At 38.2% G+C, this 25,897-nt stretch overlaps 1 protein-coding gene across 2 annotated transcripts in view; it reads right to left on the bottom strand.

The window, feature by feature from the left end:
• The window catches only part of LOC149141796 (calmodulin-binding receptor-like cytoplasmic kinase 3), a 322,579-nt gene extending 298,125 nt beyond the window's left edge, over positions 1–24,454 (bottom strand). The window contains exons 1-2 of one of the 2 annotated variants that reach the window (XM_089450428.1): positions 24,340–24,454; positions 24,048–24,170 (exon numbers count right to left, since the gene is read on the bottom strand). The gene's annotated coding sequence lies outside the window, so the exon portion shown is untranslated. The remainder of the gene's footprint in view (positions 1–24,047; positions 24,171–24,339) is intronic. The other variant, XM_089450429.1, reaches the window with a different exon arrangement.
• Between the last annotated feature and the right edge of the window lie 1,443 nt (positions 24,455–25,897).

Here is a 25,897-nt window from a genome sequence, read left to right as displayed (position 1 = left end):
AGGAGTGCAGAAGGGCCTTCCAAATCGAGGATATACCAGTTTTGTTCCATGTAGGCAATCTTACCCATTCGCTGATGCTGAGAGGCCAAATATATTTGTGGAAAGCAATATTTGTCCAAAGACTGTGGGTTGTCAGAAGAGCCCATCCCATTTTTCCAGCCAGAGCTCTTGCAAATATCAGGAGTTCCTTCAGCCCCCATCCTCCCCATTTCTTAGGCAAGGCAATCTTGTTCCATCCGATCCATGCGAAGATTCATTTGTCTTGGTTCCCAGCCCATAGGTATCGATTGCACAGTTGTTGTAGCTTAGCCAATATGTTCCGGGGTATCCAAGCCAGAGCCATATATAATACAGGGGTGGCTTCTAGTACAGCTTTTATCAAGATTAGTCTCCCAGCCCTGGAGAGGTATCTGTGGCTCCAGCAAGTTAACCTTTTTTCTATCTTCGACACAAGCCATACCCAATCAGCGATCTTCTGACTTGTCGGTTTGAGCCAGTATCCCAGGTATTTGAGCCCTCTATCCAGTGGCTGTGTGCTATAGGGAAAAGCCGTACTAGCAACATGTGATTCATTTACAGTGGTGCCGACCATAGTGATAGAAGATTTTGTTCTGTTCACTTCCATACCCGTCGCTCTTGAGAACAGATCAAGGATGCGGGAGAATGAGGTTGTGTCCTGAATGCTTCCATCCAATAAAATTAAGACATCGTCTACAAATAAGAGATGAGTGAGGAAACAGATGTCTGATATTTTAAGGCCTCGGATAGATCCCTCCCTGTTAGCAGAAATGAGGAGCCTACTGAGGGCTTCTATTACCAAAAGAAAGAGCAATGGCGAGAGGGGGCAGCCCTGACGAAGCCCTCTTTCAGAGTGAAAGAAGTGAGAGGCAGATCCATTGATCAGAATACTGAAGGTGGGGGAGGTGATGCATGCCATAATCCAATTGATTAAGGAGAGAGGGAAGCCAATATGGATGAGGATCATTTTTATGTACAACCAGCTTGCACGATCAAATGCCTTGGAAAGATCTATTTTCAGCAGGATACATTTGAGGTGTTTAGTCCAGATGGAGTGGATGGCTTCTTGTGTCGATCCTATGGCTTCATGAATCTGTCTATTCTCCAGAAAAGCAAATTGTTGTGGTGAAATATGTCTGGAAAGGATAGGCTTAATCCTATTTGCAATGATCTTAGAGATGATCTTATAAAGCACATTGCAGAGGGATATGGGGCGAAAATCATCGAAAGAGGATGGATTGTCAGATTTTGGGATGAGGGCAATAAATGTAGAGTTTATGGCATGATAGATACTTCCCGAGGTCCTACTCTCCTCAACAACTTTAAGAATATCTCCTCCCAGTAGTTCAAAGAAAGCAGAGTAGAACTCTATAGTCCATCCATCCGGTCCAGGGTTCTTTTCCTTCTTGAACCATTTTATGGTGCTTTCCAATTCTGCCATGGTGATAGGTGCTTCCAGGTCCTCTAAATCATCTTCCTCTACAAATCTGGGAAATTTGGTGGCCACATTGATGATTTCCGCCAGATTTGTGCCCACAGGGCTCTTGTATAGGTTTCTGAAGTGTGAGGTACCCAGATTAGATAACTTGTTGAATTTATCTGCCCGGCCTCCCTTAGGGAGGGGGAGGTTCCAAATGGTATTTGCCACTTTCCTTCCTTTGGCGAAATTATGGAAGAATCTGGAGTTCTCATCTCCAGCTTTCAGCCATGTGGCTCTACTGCGAAGCCTGATAGATTACTCCCTTCCCTTTAGGATAACATTCTTCTGGTTTTCCAGATCCACCAGTCGTGCCTTGTCATCCTGTGATAGGAACCCTAAATTTCTCTCGTCCAGAAGGCCCTTCAAGTCATCCTCCACCTTGATAAGATGTTCATCTTCACTCTTCTTTTTCTCCTTAGCCCAATTGACCACTATATGTTTTAGCTCAGTTAAGTTTTTCACGAATCCCCTTGCCACCAAAGATTCTCGTTCAATGGGGTGAGCTCTCCAGAATGTTGTGATCAAGTTTGAGAAGCTAGGGTCTTGTAGCCACAGATGGTTGAATTTATAAGGAGCCTTTGGTTTCTAATCCGGACCCCGAATTTCCAAGGCTATAGGGGTGTGATCTGAGATGCCTCCATTGCTCACCCACTGTTTGTATGAATGCAGTCGGTGAACCAAGGGACCTTTCATTAGGAATCTATCCAATCTTCTAGCCAAGGCAACCTCTCCTGTTCTTCTATTTCTCCAAGTTGGCTGAAGCTTCTGTACGGGGATATCAATGAAATCGTGCTGCTCCATTAACCGTCTCATGTAATTTGTGATGGGGTCAATCTGGGCCGCCTCTCCCCATGACTCACTGAATCCCAGGGAGAAATTCAGGTCTCCCCTGATGATGATGTGATCGAGAGATAGAAGGTTGCAGCTGAGGATTTTTCTCCAGAAATATTCCCTCTGATGACAAGGTCCATAAATATTGATGATCCGGAGGGGGAGACCGAGTTCGATGGAGATGATGTCTGCTCCTAGGAACCCCTGACCGCCCCAGGATGATACCAGCTTGATTGAGATGGGGTTAAATCCGAGCGCCAGACCCCCCGATCTTCCCATGGCATCCATGGCAATGAAGTTCCATCGAGCCCCTACAGAGGCTAGTGCGCGGGTACAAGATTTTGCCATTCCAAGAGTTTCTTGTAACAAAATGATATCCGATGACTCGACCTCAAAAAGTCGTTTTAGGGCAAGCTTTTTAGGGGCGCTGGCCAGTCCCCTACAATTGAAGGAGATATACTTCATGGGGGACCATTCTTAGGGGGGTTTGTAGCTCTAAGGACCCCTATGATGGTAGCTTGGCGCCCAGCTGCAACTTCTGCGCCCGCCAGTCTAATAGCTTTGTTGAGGTTTGATTTTCGTCCCCGGGTAGGATGGTACCCAGAGTCAAGTGGGACAATACCCAGGCCATCGATGGGATCAGAAGCCTCCGGGCGGGATGCCCAAGGGCGAAGGGAGTAGGGGTGAGATGAAGACGACCGGGATGAAATGGGCGAGGGGGGCGGAGATGAGAAAAGCAGAGAGGGCGGAGCAGTGGATGTCGTCGGAGGGGGAGGGGGAATGTCACACTGAACCATTGTGCAAGCAATTGAATTTTCATGCACAAGTGAGATATCAGATGAGATAGAGAGAGGGATAGGAAAGGTACCCGGTTCTTTCGCGGCCGCTGCTGCTGCCCGTGCCCTAGTCATTGGAGGCGAAGGCGGGACTTTTTGATGCTCAAGCTCTTTTGCTGGGGTGCCTCGAGGATCTGCACTGTTCTTGGGGGAACGAGGAATTGATGGAGGTGCACTAATCCTTGGCGATCGAGGAATAATTGGGGGTGCCCTGCCGAGACCGATTGTGCCTGTTTAGGCGATCCATCCTGGCTGATGATTAATGGATAATCCTTGTATACATGACTGACTTGGTGGCACCGGTTGCATCTGAAGGGAACTCCTTCATAATCCAATATCTGTGTTCTGCTGAAGTTCCCCCATCTCAGGGTCATTTTACCCTCTAAACCTTCCCTGGTATCCAGGTGGACCAGAATTCTAGCCATGATTTTTTCATTTGTCTCCTTGTATGATCGATCGTGGTCTAAGTATGTTCCCAGCGCATTCCCAATCTTGATGAATGCCTCCTCAGACCAGTATTGTAGTGGTAACCCCGGCAATCGAACCCATAGAGGTCCTGCTCCGATCTGCTCACGTTCCGGGTCAAATAGAGGGCTCCATATTTTCAATAGTACTGGTGCCAATTCTATGTGCCAGTACTGTGCCAGAACGATGTTCGTGTGTTCCTCTTTTGAGAAGTGAAGTGAGAACCAGCCTCTAGGGAGCTTTTGTACCTCCGGCAGCTCCGTGAACAATTCTCCCCAAATTTCTTTCACCCATGATTTCAGTCTTTCCGCCGTGAAAGTACGCCCTCGCACATGGCCTACCAGAGTCGTTCGCACCAGTGCCATGGTCTCTTCAAAGTTGGATGGATCGCCAAATGATACTGATACGTCTTTCACGGTTTCTCTGATACACTTTGTCTTCTTTGAGCGAGGAGCTGTAGGATGGTCGACGAGCGGATTAGATGTCCCGACCCCAGGAGAGGGTTTTACGGGCTGAGGATTTAGGGCAGGCGTGCTAAAGCTGCCCGAAGGCCTGATCTCAGCGGAGCTCAAGGGGTTTGTCCCTGGCGACCTATTCTCCCCCGGATGCTTCAGATGATCTGCAACGGGGAGGTTTGCTTCTGGTGCGATGGGAGGGTATACATCAGCCCTAGTCTCCGCAAGATCTGCAACAGGGAGGTTTTCTACTGGTGCGATGGGAGGGTTTACTTCAGCCCTAGACTTCGAAGGAGCGGAGGGACCATTGCTTCGGGGCGACGACGAGAAATCGAGAGCAAAATCATCGGGCAAGTAATTTGATAGGAGAAGGGCGGTACCTGGCGAGAGGGGAGGTGCCTCCAATGCGCGCAGTATGGGTGAGGTTGGCAGCGAGACCACAGGTAGAGGGTGCTGAACGGCGATGTTGGCAGCAGCTGGTGCAGGAGAATGGTTAGGGTTACCAAAAATGGCAATGCCTTCAAGTGGGTCCGCCGAATAATCTACCTGCTCCATCTCCTCGGTATCCTCCATACCGGTCAACTGTTAGTTAAACCGCAATCGCTGTCAGCTGTCGGATACCCAAGCTCCTAGATCGCCGTCTCCTCCAGATCGTCTCCTGTGCTGTCCGGTCGGGAAGGCTCCCGTAAACCTTCGGATCCTGCGGCGAAAGTCCTAGCCCTTTCCGATAGCCCCGTGACCGCTCGACAACGCACCCGTAGACCTGCAACACCTGCGGCTAAGTTATCCTAGCCCTCTTCGATAGCTCCGCGAGACCTCCATCAGAGCCCCGTTATATGATTGGAATGAAATATCGGGCATTGGGTTTGGGAGATTCTAACTTTTCCCAACCACAGCCTACGAGTATTTGGGTAGGCTACTATGTCGATCCTTTTTTCTATTATGGTTGGGAAAGGGACATTTAAAATATCCTAAAAGAAAAATGACCATGCATTAATTAATATATGTTAGTTATCTCAATCAATCCATTAATTTAGTAAGGATTAGATCAATCAATTGGACCATCCACCAAAGGCATGTTGTCAATGGTAAGGGGTCATAGGTTCCAATCGAATTGAGTACCCTTAATTATCAGTGGCTTTTGTAACTCGCAATTGACATAGTGGCTTTGTAAATGGCAATTGACATAGTCCTCCATTTGTATATTCCAAGTAAGAAGGGGGGGGTAGTCGACGGGGTTTATCTCAGGTGTATGGGAGAAATTATTGGTATCCTCCCCATCCTAGTGACATATTGTGCTCATAATGATTATATGGTTGTAATGACCTTGAGACTTGCTATTGAATGGCTAGAAGAATATCTAGCCCTTGCCCTTGAAACTGGGAAGTGGGGTTCTTGGTTACATGGAATATATATATATATATATAGAGAGAGAGAGAGAGAATAGATTCATCTCCGTCCTAAATTGGATCTCGATTCTCAAATTATTTTTTATTCCTCTAAGTGCTTTATAAATCCAGAGATAAGCTAGATCTGCACCAATAAAAACAATCTATATTGCATTATATGAATTTAGAGAGTAAAATCAACCAAATGGAATGCAAAGCTTTTACCAATAGATTAGTTTTTTCTAGATACACCAATAAAAACAATCTATATTGCATTATATGAATTTAGCAAGTAATATCAACCAAATGGCCTGCTTTACCAATTGATTGATTTTTTGTAGATACGACAATAAAAACAATCTATATTGCCTTATATGAATTTAGAGTGTAAAATCAACCAAATGGCATGCAAATCTTTTACCAACTAATTGGTTTTTTCCGGATAAATCTCATCTAAAGGGAAAATATGGCGAGGATAAGAGTTATCTACAATATAATATTACGACTACTTTTTTAATATTCCCCATTTTTAGGCTCATTAAGGACTGGAAGAAAAGTTTGGTTGCTTAGTTTGTTTGGCTCGAAATTCACGAGTTTGGTAAAATTATGAAAAGACCCACCAAATATAGTAACCATTAGTTAAAGCAACAAAGATTGGTGTTGATGAAGTAACCCTGATAGTACCTATTATCGTTTATTTACAACTCTATACAAAGTTACTAGATTCAAAGTACAGATAACACAAAGTGATCTAGAGGCAAGGAGACGACAAATAAAAACTGTTCTGATTGTGATCATGATTTTATAGCTTCACAACCATGAAGAAAAACTTCAATTTTCAATCGAGTGAAGAAGCCCTTATAAAGTGGATCTAATCTAGCGGTCGGTGGACAAAAAATCACCAGAGACTGCCTACAATGTCAAATTCCCAGCCTTAGTTGTCGTGGCAGGAAAATTTTAAGTGAAGATTAATAGTTGTGCCTTGTTTCGGAAAATATTACTAGAGATGAATATTCATGTAAAAAATTATACGAAGTATGTGAGAATTTGCACTAATACTTTAAGGTTTGAAACATACCACTTATTACTAGGAAGAAACTTCTAAAAAAAATTGTTTATAAGATATTTCCATAATGTCATGTCATATGGTAGCAAGTAACATGGATCATTACTTCTATCTTGAGAAGCATGATCAAGGGAAAAAGGGTCTCCTCCTCTCAAAGGATGCAGGAAGGCATAAGTCACACTAGATGAAATCAACATAATATGTCCTCATATGAAGTATCAGGTGGTTGACTACAATGAAGGAAATATGATTGAAAACTCATGGGAATGGAATATGTGAGGAAGGAAGAGATCGTGAGATATGCAACCATGATGAAGACAATCAACATCCAAAAGACCAGGAAAATTTGACTAGGAAATCTCTTAGAAATATATGAAGACTCTGATAGAACTCTGAAAAAGATGGAGACCATTGACATTGGATATATTTGGGAGATGTGTCAACATGTGTTATGAAACCAGCTCACAAAAGATAGAAAAGATAGATCAACGACTTAGAAATCAGCCTCTTCGAGGGGGAAACCTCCTTTACATTACAAAAATGAACAATTCTTGGATGATACAAATGACAAAACCTCCTTTCTATATATAGGAGTCTAAGGGGTCACAATATAACCAAAGCTGACCTAACAATAATAATATAAGGGCACAAAAATAACAATAGTGGGCTTCTATGGGGCACAATAATAACAATATGGGGACAATAGGGGCACAAAAATAACAATAGTAATGGGGGAATCACTAGTATTATAGGGACCTAACATGCCCCTCTCCTTAGAAAAAGTGTTGTCCTCAACACTTGAGTAGTTCTGGATGCTTCTGTATAAAATTCTCATCCTCCCTTGTGCAATCTTCAACGGGTAAGTTCTTCCACTTGATGAGATACTCTGAAATTGATCGATTTCGTAGCTGTTGAGTTCTTGTTTCTTTGACTGCTTCAGGTTCCAATATGATTTTTCCTTCCTCATCAAGTTCTGGCAATATTGTTTGAACTGGGAGCTTGTCACCTATAACCTTCTTTAAGCATGAAACATGGAAAACTGGGTGCACTCGGGAAGTTGCAGGAAGCTCCAATTTGTATGCCATTGTACATATCTTTTGCAACACCTTGTACGGACCCTAATACTTTGGTGATAATTTATTATCCTTCTTAGCTTGATTTAGGGACATTTGTTTATATGGTTGTAGCCGTAGGAATACCCAATCACCTACATCAAAACTTCTTTCGCTGCGATGTTGATCTGCCTGCTATTTCATTCTATTTTGCACCAAGGTGAGGTTATCCTTTAAGAGTTAGATAACTTGTTGTTGATGCTCGATGTGATCTTCCACTGCTTGAACCTTAGAATTTTCTCTTAAATATGATGTGATGGATGATATCCATAAAGTGCCATAAATGGGGTCATTTTTGTTGCAGTATGGAAGGAAGTGTTATACCACCATTCAGCCAGAGGCAACCATTTGACCCATTGTGTCTATTTATCATATACAAAGCAACGAAGATATCCTTCCAATCATTTGTTTACTATCTCAGTTTGCCCATCAGATTGAAGATGATAAGATGAGTTATGAGCTAACTGAGTACCAAGACAAGAAAATAATTCTGTCCAAAAATTTCCGGTGAAAATGGGATCTCTGTTGCTTACAATAATCTTTGGGTTTCCATGTAGCTTTTGAATTGTTTCCATAAATGCAGTAGAAACCGTACTCGCTTTAAATGGATAAGATAATGCACAAAAGTGTGCATACTTGGTAAGTCGTCAACTACCACCATGATAACACTCTTTCCTTCAGACTTGGGTAAACCTATGATAAAATCCATTTAAACCTCCTCCCAACGTTGGCTTGGAATGGATAAAGGTTGTAATAGACCTAGGGTCTTAATTGTTTCAACTTTATTTTGTTGGGAAACCAAACATTCTGCCACAAACTTTTGAATATCCGATTTAAGGCCATCCCAAAAAAATTCCTTCTTAACCCTGTGGTAAGTTTTTAGAAATCATGAATGCCCTCCTAAGGGAGAGGTGTGCAACTCCCTAAGAATCTTTTGTTTGAGTTGGGAATTCTTACATAGGTATAATCGATCTTTGTACCATAACGAATCATTTTTCCAGCTAAATGTATCAGATGTATTGGGATCTTGTTGTATCTTTTGAATGAGTGCCCACACTTTTTCGTCATTCTTGCATTAATCCCTTGCTTTGTTTATCTAAGCTGGTTGGATAATAGAAATGGCGCAAAGAAATGCTTCCACATACTCATCCTTTCTTGAGAGTGCATCTGCCACAACATTTTGCTTCCCTTTTTTGTAGATGATTTCAAAGTCATAACCCAACATCTTTGTGACCCATTTTTGTTGCTCTTCTGAAGATAATCTTTGTTCTAAAAAGTATTTAAGACTATCATGATCTGTTTTTACCTTGAAGTGTCTTCCCATTAGGTAGGGTCGTCATTTCTTAAGTGCATGTAGTATTGCCAACATTTCCTTCTCATAAATAGCTTTGTGTAAATACTTTCCTTTTATTGGATGACTTTTGAAAGAAATGGGTCTTTCTTCTTGCATTAAAACAACACCAATTCCATTTCCTGAGGCATCACATTCCACAATAAAGGTTTTTGTGAAGTCCAGTGTAGCTAAGACCGGTGCTTGGCACATTGCCTCTTTAAGATGTTCAAAGGCCTTCGTTGCTTCTAGAGTCCATGAAAATGCATCTTTCTTCAATAATGTTGTTAGACGTGCTGCTATTCTCCCATAATTCTTAAAAAACTTGTGATCATACTCTGTCAACCCGAGAAATCCTCATAGATGCTTTATGGATGTGGGGATTTTCCATTCCTTAATGGCTTTAATTTTTCTAGGGTCTACCTTAACACCTTCATGAGATACAATATGACCCAGATATTCCATCTCTTGTACTCCAAAGAAACATTTGAAACTTTTTGAATATAATTGTTTCTCCTCCAATAGTTTGAGCACCCTGTCAACATGTTGAACATGATCCTTCCAGGACTTGCTGTAGATTAGTATATCGTCAAAAAATACTAACACAAATTTTCTAAGGAAGGGTTTGAAAATGGAATTCATCAAACCTTGAAATGTAGAAGGTGCATTGGTAAGGCCAAAAGGCATGACCAAAAATTCATAATGACCCTCATGAGTTCCAAATGGTGTTTTTGGAATGTCTTCAGTCTTCATTCTGATTTGATTATATCTTGAACGAAGATCCAACTTGGTGAAGTAAATTGATCCATGCAATTCATCCAATAATTCATCAATGATAGGAATGGGAAACTTATCTTTAATAGTGAGCTTGTTGAGCTCCCTATAATCTGGACACATGTGCTATGATCCATCCTTCTTGTGAACCAATACTATTGGAGCAGAGAAATAACTTTGACTAGGTTGAGTTATACCATCTTCTAGCATCTATGCAACCATACGTTCAATTTCACTGTTTTGGGCATAGGGATATCTGTAAGGCCTAGTGTTTGGAGGAACAGTTCCTAGAATCAAATGAATAGCATGATCATAATCACAAATAGGTGGGATGCCTTTGGGAGTCTCAAATACCTTGGAATGATTGTCTAAGACTTTTTGGCGATATGGAGAAATAGATGCTTTCGATGTGGGAACCTCTAGTGAACATAATTGTGCAATTATGCCTCGTTGTTATTTCTTTAGAAGCTTTTTCTTTCCGTTAGAGTTGGCTATCTTTCCCAGTTTCCTTGCGATACCCCTTAATTCAACTTCCTTTCCTTCTGAAGAAAATTTCATGAAAAGTTCTTGAAAATTAAAAGCTATTGTACCCAAGGATTGTAGCCATTGGACTCCTAGTACAACATTAGCACCACCCATTGGAATGGAAAGCATTGGGCTATTCAATACATATTCTCCCATGGATAACTTGATATTATGGCACTTTCTTGAGCAATTTATGGTTCCTCCACTTGCAACCATCAATTGACACTCTGGTGCTAGATATAGGAAGCAATTCAATTCCTTGGCCATCTTACAGTGAATAAAATTATGGGTACTGCCCGAATCAATCAACACTATTACCTTTTTCTTCTTGATATTACCTTCTATCTTGATAGTTTGAGGAGTGGTAATTCCAGCCAATGCATTACAAGATATGGTTGGATTCATTTCTTCTTTCTCTAGGGTTTGTTCTTGGTGTATGTCCTCTTCTTTTGACATTTCTTGTTCCTTTTCTTCCCCCTCTTTACAATCTATGTAAAATAATTTCTTCTCACCACACTTATGACCTTTAGTGTATTTTCTTTCACAACTGTAACAAATCCCTTTTGCTCTTTTTTCTTCCAATTGTTGTGGTGTCAACCTTGTAGGTTGTGGATGGCTAGGGGCAACAACACTTCCATCTTTACGATTGTGAGTGGTAGGCTTCCTTGTTTCCATAATTTTGCTTTCCATTTTTCTTGCCAACCTGAATGCTTTCTCCAATGAATCAGGTTCCCAAAGGCGAACCTCATGTTGTATTTTATCCTTTAAGGTCCCTATGAACACATAAATCCTATGCTCCTCTGGTATATCTTTTACCCTTATATTCAATTTTTGGAAGTGCTCAATGTGCTCCATCATTGAACCCTTTTGTTTGAGATTTATCAATTGGCTAAAAAAAGTGTTGCTTTTTGTATCCTCATAATGTGCTATCATTTCATCTGTAAAAATAACCCAAGTGACAATTTGTTTACAAGATAAAATCCATCAATACCATACAAACTGATTTGGTTCCAAATATAAAGTTTCAATGCCTACCTTTTGTGTGTTTTGCACATTATGGAGATCAAAAAATTGCTCCATCTGTAGCATCCATGATACAGGATCCTTGCCATCAAACTTCCTCATATCGATCTTTGGAACATGGTGGTTCTTCGATCCAAAGTTAGAGTCTACGAAATCATGATTAACATTTATTTTGTTCTCATCATGAGTTTCCTTTACTACCCTTTTGCCATTAGTAAGCATTTCTTGTAGAAACTTTGTCAAATCCGTCTTCAAATCTTCCATCTCAGCTTCCATGTCTTTCTTTAAATCATCCATTTTAGCTTCCACATCATTCATCTTAGCTTCTACGCCTTTCTTTGAACCATCCATCTTAGCTTACACGCCATACATCTTAGATTCTACATCTTTCTTTAAACCACCATCTTAGCTTCTGTAACTTTTTGTGCAAGTGAAATTTGTTGCACTTGGTCTCGTAATTTTGATATATCATGTTGCATTTCTTCCTCTTCTTCATGAGTCATGCTAGAGATTTCAGGTTTCTTACTAGTTATTTCCATTTTATTTCTTCGGGGCATCAATTACTGATAATAATGCTTCACTATGCCCTTTGAATTCCTTCAAACTAGTTTTTCAAACCAAACCTATGCAAAATTAAAATAAAAAAAAACTACAAACCTTTTTTCACTTTGTAGGAGCTTGATATTGGATCTGTTGTATCTCTGTAATTTTGGATCTCCAAGGTCTGAAATTGCTTCCTGTAGTAACCCTCTAAGTACTCTTTCTAACCCCGTAAGTCTGATCAAGATTGGATTCTCCAATGAATAGTTATGCCAAATCTCCCACGATGACCTGATTATATACTAGTTCAGTAGAGCGAGCTTTTACGAAGTGTCACGTGTCACTGTTTTGACCTTAGGATCTAAAACTAATACACAGAAAACTACAATCCGTCCTCTCTTTATAACTTCTTACAAAATTTCAATTTGATGCTCAGAAAAGTTATGATGATTTTCCCCAGGTCACCTGTTTGAGATATAATTTGGGATCCTGTAAAAACCCTAACTTCCTTGGATCATATCTCTGAAAATATAGCGAGACAAGATCTGAAATTTGGACCCAAGGTTCAGAGAGATTTTGGATCAAATGGGGTTTTTTTCACTTTTGAAATGTCGCAGAAAAAAAGGTTATAGTGAAAATTCTACGATAACCTGTTTGGAGCAACGAAACCCTAGAATTCAAGCTCTAATACCAAATGCTATGAAACCAGCTCACAAAAAGATAGAAAAGATAGATCAACGACTTAGAAATCAGCCTCTTCGAGGGGGCAACCTCCTTTACATTACACAAATGAACAATTATTGGATGATACAAATGACAAAACCTCCTTTCTATATATAGGAGTCCATGGGGTCACAATATAACCAAATCCGACCTAACAATAATAATATAAGGGCACAAAAATAACAATAGTGGGCTTCTATGGGGCACAATAATAACAATATGGGGACAATAGGGGCACAACAATAACAATAAGGGATACAATGACAATAGTAATGGGGGAATCACTAGTATTATAGGGACCTAACAACATGTATGCGGAATGCTGATACCTACAGGAAGATGTCACGAAGAAGAGTCATCTTGTAAGGCACTATTTGATTTGATGTTATATTTTGATTTCTTGAATAATATCTGCATGAGATCATGCAGGGCTACTGGCACAAGAGTTGTAAGTACAAGTACAAATAGCATTCATGTGCTGGATGGAAATTCTTGAAAGAAACATGATGAGGAAGAAGTAGCCATATGATGAAGGTTCCAGATATGTATCAAGAAGGCCACTTTCCATGAAGAAAGGAATGACATGACGAACCAAGAAGGAGCTTGGGCAAGTTCTTAGTCAGAGGTAACTTGGGTACATTCCTTTACAAGAATGGCCATATCTTCCCTAGTTGGCACAACATTCTTAACTTCACTTGGGAAGAAATAATGGAGGATTGGGTGATCATCTGGCATCCAATGCTCTTTGAGGATGTGTAGGGAATCCAAGATAAGAGTAGGCAAGAGCACCTATATTCTTTGAGGGCTGGGAACCCAATATAAGAATAGTCCTAGAAGGTCATACTCAGTGAACACCTGGGTGGGTATGTACCTTGAGAGACAATGATGAAGGTGTCTATAGTCATTGGTCTTGCCAACATTGTGCTCTGATCTAATGAGAGATAGAGCTATCATTCAAGGCCTTGCTATGGAAACAATGTTCGTTACTATGATGCTATACATATGGGTTACCAATCCGATTATTCTTATGAGAAATTCTTCAGATTGAGAATGACCAAGTACCATTATGAATACCTCCCTAGTTAAGAGGGAGTGTTGAAGAAAGTGTAACTAGGTTCCGTCTTCATAATGACATGCTCTTTTTAAATGATGAATTAAAAGTTTTTGTTTTGTTTTGTTTTGTTTTTTTTATTTTTTATGCCTTGTTGCATGGGTTTCATGAGCAAGAGGTTTATTTATTAATGGTTCTCATTGAGAGCCTTAGGATTTACTTTAAGTCAAAGAGTCAATGCCATGTGTGGATAATCTCTTCTTGAGCCTATGTGTAATGTATACAAGTCTATAGAAATGTCTAACAACCCTCCAAAGACAAGCAAAATCCCTCTTGAAGATGTCGGCCAACAAATCGAATTAAAGAGAAGTCATGTCGGCTCATATAAGAAGACACAGCAATTCACTCTGTCACGTCGGCTTACTATGGAGATGAAACCACTATAAATACCCAGCTAGGGTCTGCACAAAAGAGCAAGTGCAGGAAATCAGATTCTCTGTAATTTTGGATGGTACAAGTCTGAGATTCTTCGCATGACAGTGGTTCAGATTTTGGATGAACAACATCACTGTAATTTTCAGATGGGTTCCACTGAGATGAATTTTTTCGATCTCTTCACAGTCTTAATGGTTACAGTCTCGGCATAGGTATAATCATAAGGATCTCGATGTAGGAAGAGAACACTCTGTCTTAGCATACTGGACAATATCATGAAGATCTCGGTGCAGGAAGAAAACATAGTCACAAATATCTGCATAGCAGTGATGACAAGGATCTCGGTGATCCCACAGTATCATACTCTGTCTCGGCATTCATCTTGGACGCTGTCATGATCTTGGTATATTTGTGATGAGGAGATCTCATAGTGACACACTCTGTCTCGACATACTTCTAGATGCAGTCATGATAGATTCAATTATGATCTCGGTATAGTCATGATCCTGATGGAGACAAAGTTACAAGGTGAAGATCTCAGAAAAGGTGTGGCAATGATGCAACAAAAATGATCTCGTTGTTATGTTGAATATCTTAGTGAAGGTGCAATAATGATGACCTTGGTGTAGCAATAGTAATGATGATGATCTCAGCAGTGACAAAGAAGAGGATTGGTGTCTTGGTCTTGGAGTGGCCTAATAGGTCAAGGGTCATGGTCTTGGTATTCGTCAATTGTAATCTTTATAAGAAGAATTTTGTGTGGATTTTCCTCTCAAAGAGTGAGAGGTTTTGGCCCTGGCAGAAAGCCAACATCTTGTGTTCTTGTCTCTTTTGTTTTAGTAGCTATTTGATGAACTAAGAAGACACACTCTAATAATATCAAGAGAAGATTGTGCTAATAAGAAAAAGTTAAAAATGCCTCACAAGTAGTTATCATGGCAAGATAGGCCTAGGTGTTATTCTACTTTATGATTGATGATTATATTGGGTGGGACTATACATTAGAGAAATTTTGAGGAAGAAAATGAGCCGCAAAATAAAAATGTACACCAAAAATCAACTTTATAAGAACCAATAGGATTCAATATGATGATGTCAACCAAGGGGGATGATTCAACATTTTTGGAGTAAAAAGATGAAAAGATAAAAATATAAAAAACTACTTTTTCAACTCGTATCTTCAACTTATCTCCCTACGATTTTACCCAAAATTCAAATGGGAGCACTCATTGGATGCATAATTTAATTTTGGACCTAAGGAGTACCCATGTTGCATACTTTCGATGAACCATACTACACGAAAAATGTGAAATACATGAAAAAATGTTTTGTTTTTTTTTTGTAGGGTCCATCGAAAGTATGCAACATGGGTACTCCTTGGATGCAAAATTAAATTATGTATCCAAGGAGTGCTCCCGCTCAAAATTTGGGTAAAATCGTAGGGAGATAAGTTGAAAATACAAGTTGAAAAAATAGTTTTTTCTTTTTTCTTTTCAAAACTTGATGAGGTAATTTAATCTTATTTTATTATTTCCCCTCTTATTTTATAATATTCTTTAGGAGACCCATTTAGAAATCAAAATTTCTCTAATGAGAGTTGCTCACCTCAGCATGCTGCCCATGCCTCCTGCACCATTGTTGTTGCCATTTTGTTGAATTCCTTGAATATTGGCAATAGATTGAGTGAAAAACTACACCAACTCTTGTTGCCCTTTTCCATAGTCTACACCAACTCATTTTGTCCTATTACCAATTCATTTAAGGCATTCAAGATGCTCCCAAATTGTTAATTGTTTTTGTCTCCCAATTCTTCTCTTTCTTCTTTGTTTTTGTCTCCCATTTCTTCTCTTTCTTCTTCTGATTTAGAGTGAGGGGGATCTTTTCCTTTCTTTTTCCTTCTGCATGTGACATGATTCCTATCACTTGGATTCATTCAGGGATGCAAACCCTCAAGCTGGAAGGAAGAACAACTCTGATACCACTAAAATAAAACTTCTTCATAAAATTTCTAGAAATAACTTTACCAAAAAAATTATTAAATTCCAACAAATTTGGATAACCAACAATCACATTTTTTTGTTTTTATTGAAAATGCCACAACCAAACCTAGCCAATTTTATTAATAATACTTAGAAAGGTTTACATCAATTTATTTTTGGAAAATACTAGCAAATTGACAACTCGAGATAATTCAGCCTCCTTCTGGGAATTCTCTCACTCAATCCTTGGCTACAAATCCTATGGCAAATACGACTGACTCTAACTTGGCCCTTCAAAAATTAAAATATGGAAAGAACACTTTAGCCTTTTTCAAAAATCACCCTGGCACCTGAATATTTCTCTTCCTGGATGCAAGTTAACTTCTGGAAAATTGATCTCCTCTCCTCTACAATAAATCGACCTAGTGCAAGACTCCTCATACCTCCAATTTTTTTATTTGTCTCTGTAGGTGACTACGCCCTCAATGAAGAAACTTGGCCCTCTTACTCATCCTCCATAACTCTAGAATAATTTGACCTTCACAATTCAACCTTCCCTGGTATCCACATTTTGGCCCTCTACAAATTCAATCTCTGGAAAATAATTCAGCCCTATTCTTGTCCAAGTAATTCAACCCTCCTTCTTTGTCAATTCAGCCCTTCTTCAGGTGGTAAGATTTGCTATTGATCCAGCCTCCTTTAAGGGATGCACATTGTTGCAACTGGACCCTTCTTCCAGAATTAAATCTTTGATCCTTCATCTCTGGTGAGCGCTAATGAAGAACCTAAAGTGGTTCTCCCTCTTGACTAATTAGGGTGGATGTTTCACCACTGAGACTGATCACCACCAATTAGGGTGGATAGCTTCACCACCAAAACTGGGATCTCCATAAGGGTTTCCCCTCACGCAGTAAGCTACTAGAGATCCAAGTTCAATTCTCAAATCAACCACTCATGTCCTCCTTCTTTCTTTTTATAATTATTTCTTCCTTCTCCAAATACCATGGGTAGCTAGAAATGCCATGGGTCACTTCATTTTTATCAAGTGAATTACTACTTTTCTATTTAATTATTAAAATGTTGTCTTTTAAATATGATGACATTAAACAATTAAGCTTATTTATCCCATTTTGTTGAGTTTTGTAGCTCAGAAGGTACTTCTATTCTTTTGTCCTGACTAGAAGAACCTTGATTTGCCTCTTTAGGAGCTTGCATGCGACATGCAAACTGTGACATGCAGAGTGTGCACGTGAGTTGCATGCATGCAAATGTGTTACATGTGACATGCATGAGATGTGCATGTAAAGCAAGCTAAATTTATGACCTGTACTTGAGTTAAAGTAGACAAAGCTAAAGATAGGATAGTCAACTAAAGAAAAGTCGTTTATCTTCAATTAACTTGATGAGCTAATTTTGGTCATCACTATTAACTTAGGAAAATTATAAATTGAGCCTAAAGTTAGGTGCTAGGACACAACAATGACATAAGATTGAGAGAGGCTTCTTAGTGAGCGTGTGCTAGATCCGAGAGAGTGCAGTGAGGCTGCTGATCAGTTTTTTATTTTCTCAATTGGGCCATTATCCTAGGACAAGAGCTCAAGCAAGTTCCGTGATTAATTTAATAATGAAGAGTTGTTGATTGGGCATAAATCTATTAATGTGTACGTGATTCAAATCTAGTAATTTTTGCTTTTGCTAAATATTTTTTGTTAGGAATCTAGTTGTGTATTCATTCATTATTTAATTGCTTGGAATTAAATACCAAGTACTGGGTTTGGGAAATTCTAACTTAGTATCAGAGCCCCAACTCTCAATCGTTCTTAGAATTATAGGTGTTGGGTTTGTGTTGGATTGCTAGAGGTAGGTTTGCTGGCATCATATGAGGTGGATTTTTTTTTTTAAGGCTATGAGGAATTTCCTTTTTTTATGGGAAATTTTTGAATCAAAAAAAGAAAGGGGGAAGATTCAAAAAAAAAGGGAAAAGAGGAAAAAAGAGGGTCCGTTTTAAAAAAAATAATAAAAAATGGTGAAAATTACTATTGGTCAATGGAGTTTGAAATGACTACTTGGTTATGTTACAAGGATAAGTTGGATGGGGCAGGAGATTTTAGCCCATGGAATGAGCTGATTGTTTTATTATTTGAGGAGCAGGAGTTGTGAGACATCGTGGAGAAGGTCGTCCAAATTCTTAGTTTTTCTACTCAATTGCCTAAGTTTAATAAGAAGAATATGAAGCCTAAGAGAATAATCATGGACTCCATTAAAGACCATATTATACCTCATGTGATGGGGAAGAAGTATGTCTTTTGAGATGTGGGCATCCTTAACCAAGTTATACCAGAGTAGAAACCAAAATAGAAAGATGGTGTTGAAGGAGAAACTGAGAAATGTCAAGGTTTTTAAAACTAACACAGTTGCATCATACCTAAACAAGATCACTGAGATTAGAGATGACTTGGTAGCAATGGGGGAAACTATTGATAGTGAAGAGTTAGTCAGATCAACCTTAAGCGGCTTTCCTCCGAAATGGGATGTTTTTGTTGATGGGATCGTCGCACAGAAAAATCTGCCCAGTTGGGATAGATTGTGGGATGATTTCGTATAGGAAGAGACAAGGAGATGTTCCAAAACTGCAGGTTGACATGATGGTAAGGATGATGAGGAGAATTTTGCTCTTGTTGTAAAGTGAATTGGGGATTTGCTTGCATGAAGGACATGAGCAAAGTGAAGTGTTTTGTGTGCCACAAGACTAGCCATTATGCAAGCTAGTGTCCATACAAGAAGAAGAATAAGAATGGATCCTGTGGTTAGATCAACATCAATTGAGATTGATGACTTTACAGAGAAATTTGAGAAGGAATTTTCTCTAGTTGTTTGTGTTTATGACAATAGTACTATTGTGTATGAGGACATTGGGTGATGGCTAGTAGACAGTAGAGCATCTAGTCACATGATGAGGATGAGGTTTGTGTTCCTCAATATTCTAGAGACAATCTCAAACTGCAGTGTGTTTAGTGGGACAAGTACCATGCATGCAATGAAGGGGGTTAGGTGTGTCAGGTTCCAACTAGAGTTAGAAGGATTTCTGGAGGTGACAAGGATCTTATTTGTTCCAGGGTTGATGGTACACATGCTCTCAGTATCAACATTGGAGGATGCTTGATATACAGTTTTGTCCCAAGATGGGCAAGTGCTTCTATATTCAGATGGAGCGACCTTGGACGCAGTTGTAGGCTTGGCATTAAACAAGGGCAGTCATACAAGTTGTTGGGACAACTTGTGGGTATATCCGAGGGGATCTTAGATACACAAACAATGTTAGTTGCTAAGAGAGAGTAGGTGGCAAGGAAAAGTGATTCTTGAGGTACTTCTAGGAGCCTTAGCTGGTATGATATGACATTGTTAGATGCTAAGGATCAAGATCCTATGAGCATTTTTAGAAGGAACAGGTCTTCAGATTAAATTCCACAACAGTAGCCGGGAAGTCTTCTAGGTCAAAGGGAGCAACTACAACAACGCATAACGTGGTGATGTTGGAGATAAATCCAGGTGGAGGAGGTTCTTCCAGAAGTACCTCCCTCGCTAAGAGGGAGTGTTGAGTTTTGTAGCTTGGAAGGTACTTCTAGTCTTGTGTCTTGACTAGAAGGACCTTGATTTGCCTCTTTAGGAGCTTGCATGCGACATGCAGAGTGTGCAAGTGAGTTGCACGCATGCAAATGTGTTACATGTGACATGCATGAGATGTGCATGTAAAACAAGCTAAATTTATGACTTGTACTTGAGTTAAAGTAGAGAAAGCTAAAGATATGATAGTTAACTAAAGTAAAGTCACTTATCTTCAGTTAACTTGACGAGCTAATTTTGGTCGTCAATCTTAGCTTAGGAAAGTTATAAATTGAGCCTAAAGTGAGGAGCTAAGACACAACAACAACACAATATTGAGAGAGGCTTCTTAGTGAGCGTGTGTTGGGTCCAAGAGAGTGCAGTGAGGCTGGTGATCAATTTTGTATTTTCTCAATTGGGCCATTACCCCAGGACGGGAACCCAAGTAAGTTTCGTGATTAATTTATTAATCAAGAACAGTGGATTGGGAAGAGATCTGTTTACGTGTATGTGATTCAAATCGAGTACTTTTTACTTCCACTAAATATTTTTGGTTAGGAATCTAGCTATGTATTTGTTCAATGTTTAATTGCTTGGAATTAAATATCGGGCGTTGGATTTGGGTAGGCCACTATGTCGATCCCTTTTGCTATTATGGTTGGGAAAGGGACATTTAAAATATCCTAAAAGAAAAATGACCATGCATTAATTAATATATATTAGTTATCTGAATCAATCCATTAATTTAGTAAGGGTTAAGTCAATCAATTGGACCATCCACCAAAGGCATGTTGTCAATGGAAAGGGGTCATAAGTTCCAATCGAATTGAGTACCCTTAATTACGAGTGGCTTTGGCTTTTGTAACTTGCAATTGACATAGTGGCTTTTGTAAATGACAATTGACATATTCCTCCATTTGTATATTCCAAGTAAGAAGTGGGAGTAGTCAATGGGGTTTATCTCACATGTATGGGAGAAATGATTGTTATCCTCCCCATCCTAGTGACATGTTAACCTCATAATGAGTATATTGTTGTAATGACCTTGAGACTTGCTCTTGAATGGCCAAAAGAATATCTAGCCCTTGCACTTTAAACTGGAAAGTAAAGTTCTTGGTTACATGAAATATATATAGAGAGAGAATAGATTCATCTGAGTCCTAAATTGGATCTCAAATTATTTTCTATTCCTCTAAGTACTTTATAAATCCAGAGATAAGCTGATCTGTGCCCATAAAAACAATCTATATCGCATTATATGAATTTAGAGAGTAAAATCAACCAAATGGCATGCAAAGCTTTTACCGATTGATTGGTTTTTTCTATATAAAGCTCATCTAAATGGAAAATATGGCGAAGAGAAAAGTTATCTACAATATAGTATTACGACTACTTTTTTAATATTCCCCATTTTTAGGCTCATTAAGGACCGGAAGAAAAGTTTGGTTGCTTAGTTTGTTTGGCTGGAAATTCACGAGTTTGGTAAAATTATGAAAAGACCCACCAAATACAGTGACCATAGTTAAAGCAGCAAAGCTTGGTATTGATGAAGTAACCCTGATAGTACTTATTATCGTTTATTTACACAACTCTATACAAAGTTACTAGATTCAAAGTACAGATAACACAAAATGATCCAGAGGCAAGGAGAGGACCAATAAAAATTGTTCTGATTGTGATCGTGCTTTTATAGCTTCACAACCATCAAGAAAAACTTCAATTTTCAATCGAATGAAGAAGCCCTTTCTTTGGCTTATAAAGCCAGTTCATTGATCTTCAGAAACATGGGATTGTGACTTATTGTGACTTATTGTGACTTTCTGCGTTTTTTATATCTATTCAGAATGTGTAGCTACTTATTCTTGTGTAGTTTTTTTATTCTGATTTCTTTGGGATCGGTCAAATTCGTTCTATATGGTGTTATAGTTGGGCAGTTCTCACTGTCCCGAAATGTCTTGTTGATCTTTATATTATTTTAATATAAATCTATGATGATATTTCTATTTGAAAAAAGGAGAAGCCTTTATAAATAGGATCTAATCTAGCCGTCGGTGGACAGAAAATCGCCAGAGACTGGCTACAATTTCAAATTCCCGGCCTTAATTGTCGTGGCAGGAAAATTTCCAGTGAAGATTAATAGTTGTGCCTTGTTTCGGAAAATTCTTACTAGAGATGAATATTCATGTGAAAAATTATACCTAGTATGTGAGAATTCGCGCTAATACTTTAAGATTTGAAACAGACCATTTATTACTAGGAAGAAACTTCTGACAAATTTGTTTATGAGATATTTCCATTTCGGTAAGATGCCAAATAACAGCTCCTAACATTGTGTCTGATTCATCTGGAACAGCGAACCCAACCCTAAAAGTGGAGTATACTTCTGATCAGGTACTGTAAGCCTAAGGGCCACTTAGAAGTTACAACTGATAGTTAAATGTGTGATTTATTCGCAATTCAAAAGGGATTGTGTGAAGCAGCTCTATTACAATAAATACAATTAAATTTGATCACTCTGTGTTTTTTCTATTTAAATTGGCCGATGAACTCTTCAAATATTCTCTGAGCTGTATGATTGTTTAATCGGTCTGAAAATAGTTCATGTAAACTATTAAACATCGCTATCCCTACCGTTGTTGCTAGTTCATGTAAACAACTAAGCATTGCTATCCCTGTCATTGTTGTCTTTCTGATAGACTGTGTATCATCAGCAAAAAATAAATTTGCAACAGTTTTCTACAAAAGAAAAGTATGAACTAGCAACAATGGTAGGGATAGAGGTGCTTAGTAGTTTACATGAAAGTGGGGCATACTTCTGATCACGCACTGTAAGCCTAAGGGCCACTTAGAAGTTACTATTGATAGTTAAATGTGTGATTTACTTCACAGTTCAAAATGGATTGTGTGAAGCAGCTCTATTACAATAAATAAAATAAAATTTGATTACTTACTCTGTTTTTTCTATTTAAATTGGGTGATGAACTCTTCAAATATTTTCTGAACCGTTATGATAGTTTAATTTGTTTGAAAATAATTCATGTAAACTACTAAGCACCCATAACCTTACCATTGTTGCTAGTTCATGTAAACTGCTAAGCATCCCTGTCCCTACCATTGTTGTGTTTCTGATAGACTATGTATCATCAGCAAAAAAGAAATTTGGAACAGTTCTCTACAAAAGAAAAAGTATGAACTAGCAACAATGGTATGGACGGAGGTGCTTAGTAGCTTACATGAAAGTGGGGTATACTTCTGATCATGCACTGTAAGCCTAAGGGCCACTTAGAAGTTACAAATGATAGTTAAATGTGTGATTTATTCGCAATTCAAAATGGATTGTGTGAAGCAGCTCTATTACAATAAATAAAATAAAATTTGATTACTTCCGCTGTTTTTTCTATTTAAATTGGCGATGAACTCTTCAAATATTTTCTAGGCTGTTATGATAATTTAATCTGTCTGAAAATAATTCATATAAACTACTAACCATCCCTATCCCTACCACTTTTGTCTTTCTGATAGACTATGTATCATCAGCAAAAAAGAAATTTGCAACAGTTCTCTACAACAGAAAAAGTATGAACTAGCAAGGATAGGGGTGCTTAAGTGGGGCATATTTCCGAATCTCTGATCATGCACTGAAAGCCTAAGGGCCACTGAGAAGTTATAATTGATAGTTAGATGTGTGATTTACAGTTCAAAATGGTTTGTGTGAAGCAGCTCTATTACAATAAATAAAATAAAATTTGATTACTTCCTCTGTTTTTTCTATTTAAATTGGCGATGAACTCTTCAAATATTTTCTAGGCTGTTATGATAATTTAATCTGTCTGAAAATAGTTCATATAAACTACTAACCATCCCTATCCTACCACTTTTTGTCTTTCTTATAGACTATGTATCATCAGCTAAAAAGAAATTTGCAACAGTTCTCAACAACAGAAAAAGTATGAACTAGCAAGGATAGGGGTGCTTTAAGTGGGGCATATTTCTGAATCTCTGATCATGCACTGAAAGCCTAAGGGCCACTGAGAAGTTATAATTGATAGTTAGATGTGTGAATTACAGTTCAAAATGGATTGTGTGAAGCAGCTCTATTACAATAAATAAAATTCAATTTGATTACTTCCTCTGTTTTTTTCTATTTAAATTGGTGATGAACTCTTCAAATATTTTCTGAGCTGTTCTGATAGCTTAATTTGTCTGAAAATAGTTCATGTAAACTACTAAGCACCCCTATCCCTACCATTGTTGCTAGTTCATGTAAACTACTAAGCATCCCTATCCCTACCACTGTTGTCTTGCTGATAGACTATGTATCATCAGCCAAAAAGAAATTTGCAACAGTTCTCTACAAAAGAAAAAGTATCAGTTTATATATATGGAAAATTTAAAAACGAAAATCAATTGTACCTGTAGGAGGAGAAGAAAAGGGAGAAAGTGTTGGAGAAAAACAAATCCAAGCTGCAAATAGTCCGATCCTCTAGCCTTGACACTACGGGACGTCATCAATTAATTGCATTGGACAGTCTCCTACTGAAAAATCGAGCTGATTAACCTTACGTGAATCTTAGAAAAACATACATATCAAAATCACTGGAAATCCAGAAAGTTTCTTGCAATTATAAATATCAGGCTTGTAGACTAGTTTCAGCACATACAATTCAGTTTCGTGTCTGTCTAACAGAAACAGCAGGAACCTTACCTTTCATCTTTCTCCTCTGTAGATGATCTGCACAAGGGGTCACCATAAAGCAGAAATATCTACGCCCGCCGCAGCCCACAAATACTGCTTACTGTTTGACGGCGAACATAGATACCACCAGTGGGTTGGAAATTGAACAAAAAGAGGAGGATTGAAAACGAGATGTGTGTGTTTTAAAACCTTATTTTGCCATATATATATATATATAATTTAAATTTAAATATATATTTTTAAATAATTAGTATTAATTTTAATTATAAATTATTAATTAAAATGCATATTTTTTATTATTTAAATTTTATTTTTAATTTATTATTTTTAAAAATTCTTAATATGTATGAATTATATAATTTCAACCATTAATATGTTCTAATTTTAATAATTCTTTTAAATTATTTATTAAAATTTACATAAAAATTAATTAAAAAAATAAAATGTTGAAATATATAATATATTTTTTTTTTGAATCAGAGACCGGAGAATCCATAGTATGAACATTTTTATACCAACGTTTCAAATCTCAAGTGGGATCCATCATCAGGATTGAAGAATGATGATAAAAGAAGAGCAAATAAGGGAAATATATAATATTTTTTTTTAACCAAAATTTAAATACAATTTTTTTTTTTTTTTTTTTTTAATTTATATTACAATTTTACATTGATAAATTTATTATTTTAAATCTCTGCGGCCATTTTATGGGTTTCTGCGGCTTGGTTGATATAACATAAATCTTTGCGGCCATTGTGTTTGAAGTGACGGTGGTAGTAGGCTGGAATCACCCGTGAGACAGTGGACAGTTATTTAGGGCTAATTCTGTGGATGAGGAAAATACAAAAGAAGGACAAACAGAAGTTTCGGATCCGAAGCAATCTATTTGAGATATCGAGTGAACAGGGTTTCAAGGCAGTGAGAGTTTGATATTCGTTTATGACTAGATACGCAGAGTATTGCAAGAAGTAGAGGCACGGGCTTGGCAAGAAGCACACTACATATTTTTGTCCAAATTCGAGGGTTTTTACCTTTGGATCTGCGGTCAATCTAATCCAGGACAAGTACGATCTGCAGTCAGGTTCGCTGATATCAAGTGCACACATTCTTTATCTTTTTCTAATACATATTTGGTCATATATTTTCAAGTATGAATATTTCACCACAACTACCAAAGATTACCAAAAGCAGACCTAGCACAGTTACTTTACAAGGCCTTTATGAGTATATAGAGTCTTTAGAGAAACGTAGAGAAGAAAGAGAAGTCAAGCTACAAAAAGAGTTAGAAGCCATGTTGGAAAATAAATTTGCATCTCTTGAAGACACGATCCAAAAACAAATAGAAAATAAAGTAGAACTATTGGAGAATAAAATGGTGGCAATGGAGATTAGGTTGCATGTTATAGAAAAACAAAACCAAGATACTAATCAAACATCCCAGTAAGGAGATGCTAATACTTTAGAGAGTTTTAAGATAAATGACATGATTAAAGAACTAGAAGAAAAAGTTAATAGTGGCCTCACCCTAAATAATGTGGTAGATAAATTAGATATCAAACCAATTAAA

Source organism: Pinus tabuliformis, chromosome X (assembly GCF_031772625.1).
Source record: "Pinus tabuliformis cultivar Carrire ecotype Pingquan chromosome X, CPIR1, whole genome shotgun sequence".
NCBI classification, from domain to species: Eukaryota; Viridiplantae; Streptophyta; class Pinopsida; order Pinales; family Pinaceae; genus Pinus; species Pinus tabuliformis.
This window is presented reverse-complemented; position numbering and strand designations above follow the sequence as displayed.